This window comes from Sinohyriopsis cumingii, chromosome 2, assembly GCF_028554795.1.
Source record: "Sinohyriopsis cumingii isolate HCF-2022 chromosome 2, ASM2855479v2, whole genome shotgun sequence".
Taxonomy (NCBI): Eukaryota; Metazoa; Mollusca; class Bivalvia; order Unionida; family Unionidae; genus Sinohyriopsis; species Sinohyriopsis cumingii.
In genome coordinates this window covers 52,498,480-52,502,935 of record NC_142962.1, presented here as the reverse complement: position 1 = coordinate 52,502,935, position 4,456 = coordinate 52,498,480, and positions in this window count along the sequence as shown.

Here is a 4,456-nt window from a genome sequence, read left to right as displayed (position 1 = left end):
AAGACCAGGTCACAGCAACTGAAAAAGAAAAGCATACAGAAAAAGAAAAAAGAAACGTCCACAGAAAAGATCCCAGAAAACAGCTTCTTTCTGCAAGAGGCCAAGACCTACAGCGACGGTGACCTTTTCTCCAGTAGCCTCAGGGTCTTCCACTTCTCCGATGCTAGTGATGCCAGTCAAGCCCAATCTGACACCAGTTCTTCATCATTTGATGAAACAATGGAAACCCGCGTCTCCAATAACTTCTTCAGCGGTGACACCCTCCTCCTCTTTAGCTGCAGTGGCAGCTGCTCACAAAGTACCTGCCTCCAAAATCAAAATCCAAGATAAAGCGGGCATGTTACAGAGTTTACTGGATTTGTCCAAGCAATAACTGTCCCGTGGGGTTTAACGCCATTTTCAGCACACGATAGGCTATGCATGGCGGCCAGTATTAATGGTGGAGGAAGAATCCGGGAAAACCCCGGGAAGAACCACCGATCACCGAGAAGCTACTGGCTAGCTTTCTCACATACCCACATTGGCTGAATCCTAGACTCGAACCCACGCAGATAGAGGTGAGATGGCAGTGGTCCGTACCGGAGAGCGCTTTAGACCACTCGGCCACTCGTGGCCCCTCCTGTCAAAAGCACCTTCACCCATGCGAAAACAACTCATTTAAACAGCCTCCAAAGATATCATCAATACCGTGAGCAAATGTTGTCTAAATCTTTTGAAAGGAATGATACCTTTGTCTAAACACCAAAAAGAATGCTTAGCCAAACATCGACACATTCTTCGCTAAATAGTCCAAAAGAAAATCCTCATCAGTCAAAATAAAAAGATGATGGTTCAACGCGGAGGTTTTTATAGGACCTCTTGTCAAAGGAATAGCGGAAGCCATGCTGGGAGGGCAGTTGGGAGGTGTTTCACCCATGGGTCCAAGATAAAAGGACCAAGAAGATAAAATGGACCTCTGGAGTCAAAAGATCTCAGACGTGACATTTGGAATCGAATGGAAGGACAAAAACTGGCTTTAGTGCCTTACAATCGATGGATGTAATCCCATCGTTGGCAAGAACAAAGGACCTCACATTTGCCTCCGATTCCTCATTTGACCGAGATGTCCGAGTTACCACACGATTTGCAATCGTTGATGGATCGCAACGATTTGTCCGAAACAGATAAATCGCAAAAATACGGTCAACTGTCGCAACTAATGCAATTTTTTCAACGGAAAGCTGTCGACGAAAAAGCTCAGCTAACTCTGAAATATTTTAAGACCCTGATGAAAAGTCCACCACCACCACTAATCCCCAGTGACCAACACAGAAAAAGGAGAAAAAGTAGACTTTCAAACTTCAGCAGAAAAAGTACGCAAGTTAACAACACCACCAGAGAAAGTACGCAAATTAACAACACCATCTACATCCAGAACTGGATGGACTAAAAGGATGATGTACACCCCTTCTTCCACAGAAGAGAAAAGGAAGGGGAAGACAGAAGTGAAACAAGAACCGATTACCTCTGTTCAGACATCCTTCTGCTCCTCGGCACATATCGCTCGCCGAACACGCAAAGCATTACAGTCCAAGAAAATACCACACGAACAAAAAAGTAGCATCAGTGAAGAGAGGTGACGTATTAACGAAAATGGAGAAGGTGTTAGCCAGCATTTACTACGATCCATCCCATCTTGCGGGATACGGAGGTGTTCAGATATCGTATCGTGCTGCCAAAACCCGTCTGAAACGTTTCCGTTTACCTCAAGTGCAACGATGGTTACAAGAACAAGCCACATACACTTTAAACAAACCCATTTGACGTAAAGTTTCCGGAAGTCGTACCCGAGTGGAGGGCATCGATCATCAATGGCAAGCCAATTTAGCCGATGTCTCTAATTTGGCCACCTACAATAGTGGCTACAAATATTTCTTTTGTGCCATAGACATCTTTTCCAAATTTGCCTGAGTCGTGCCATTGACTTCAAAATTGAGCCATGAGTTAGTACAAGCCCTCAAACTGGTGTTGGAACAAAGTGGTCGTCACCCTTTTCGATGGCAAACCGTCAAAGGCACCGAATTTCTGAACCAAGCTTTCCAAAGAGAATTAAAGAAACGTGACATTCATTTTTTCACTACCGAGAATCCCGAAGCCAAAGCCAGCATCTTGGAACGTTTTCAACGCATGTTGAAAGAACGCATGTGGACATATTTTACGCATCAAGCGTAAAACCAATCTTACCATCGGATCATCGGATGTGCTTCCCCCCCCCCCCCCGAAGTGACTCCCGACAACGAAGTGACTGTTTTGAGCGCCTGTTTGATACGTCCCCGACGGTGGCTGTCCCTAAGAAAGGTGGAGTGTTGGCAGCAAGAGATTTGGTGCACATTGTGAAAACCAAAGGCACTTTCGACAAAGTTGACTTACCCAACTGGACCACCGAATTGTTTCGTGTCACTGGACGAGTGGGTGGCCGTCATCCTGCCGTCTATAAATTGGAAGACTTGAACGAGGAAGTGTTAAAAGGAATTTACCCGAGTTAAACGCGTAAACAAAAAAGAAACCAAAGTGTACTACATCGAACGCATTCTCGAACAAAGAACCCGTAAAGTGGGAAAACGACGTGTCAAAGAAGTCAAAGTACGTTGGAAAGGATAATCCCAGTTTTGATTATTGGATCGACTCTTCGCAAGTCATCGGCTATAAAAAAAAAATAAGTGACCATCATGCCCTTCCACACAGCCTCAGCGGCCACTACGACCCATTCCTTTACCCAGATCTTATCTGCAAGCTCTACAAAAGCAACCCTTGTGAGTATGGTGTGGAGAACGTGTACCTAAAATACAGATCGTCTTTTTCTGCCAAATATTTGTGGTGTATTGTGTCACCAGTGCTGCTATTGCCAATTTGAATTAGCAACAAGGAGTCAAACAATGGTGGACCATTTTACTGAGCAGCTCCATCGGATACCTTCTTCCCAATCCTTTCCTGAATTACTCCTCAAACGAGAACAACGGGAGTCTTGCGTCCAACGTCAGTCACCACTCCAACAATAACCATAACAGCAATCCTATTTTAGACACTCCTCTGACTTCGAGTGACCCCCGGATAGCAACAGAACTCTGGAATTATGAACAACAACAACCAATTTTACTTGACGTTACCCAGTGACAGTTCTGTGTAGGTGTTTCCCAACAATACGTTGTGTTGTTACACGGCGAAATTACCTCAGGCCATTCAATCAGATCCCGAAGCCCATTAGAAAGTGGCCTTGGTGGATATGATTTACCCTACACAAATCAAAAACATTACTGAAACTCAAAACACGTTCCAGATCGAAATCCTGAACGTCCAGTTTCAGGAAGAGATGAATAAAATCGGGTTTGCAGGTGACACAAAGTCAGCAAGCAATTCATTATTCAGCATCTACACGTTTCAGCATTATTTTAGTGGTGATCATCTGGTGGACGCAATCGCTAACAGTTTCATGACAGCGTTTGGAAAAGCCCTGAAAAGAGTCAAAAAGTGTTAAGCTTGAGTACCATAAAGTGGCTCGTCGCCTACTAATGACATTTTAGGATACCGAAAAGTTGTCCATCAGGTTTAATGTTAGTTTGTTTGAAATTTTGGGCGGACATCCACAAATGGTAGCACAGAATATGAACCCGAAGATCAACAGTAATATAGACTTTTACAGAGCTTTTGGATCCCCTGTAGAACTGAGCCAAGGACTCAATTTGATCTTTGTGTATTTCAGTGTGGTGGAGTACAACGTAGTGGGACACACCTCTGTAACGTTACTACGTGTCATTCCTTTCAAAGTGGATTCTATCACGACCATTCACCTGGAAAGTAGAAACACCGATCCAGTTCACCGCTAATTTGCACATCCTCACTATTTACCCGTCAGTAAGTCGTATTTTGTCACTGTCAACATTGCTATAAAAGGAGATCGGGGACAAATAAGTCTATTCTCCAAAGAGAAAGTCACGGTGAAACTCCATTTTCGAAAATGATTCTCTAACGAGTTGTAAGTCATGTACCCAATGTACGGATTCGCCGCTCGACAGCGAGGACATAGTTTATGAGATGTGCTGCAATCGGCCTTTTGTTCTGTGGCTCGGGTTTTGAAACCGATGGGGACACGAGCATTGCACGATTTAAAAAAAAGGCATTGACGCACGGCAAAGAATTTCTCCAAAATGTAACCATCGACAAACAAAACCACAAAGATTTCTTGAGAGCAGGAAAAAATTTCTTGCTTCAAACGGACAAAGACATTTTGGGCCGACGAGAAACTCCTATAAATGCCCTGGACGCTGACGAGTCAGGCATTCATGCTTCCCTGACGCAACGGCAAGGACAAGGCAGAAAGAGAGGAAGAAGGCACCCCTTCAGAAGCTTCACACTCATAAAGCTGGAAAGACTAAGAAAAGAAGAACCGTCCGAGACTAAGACGTTTTTGAATATTAAA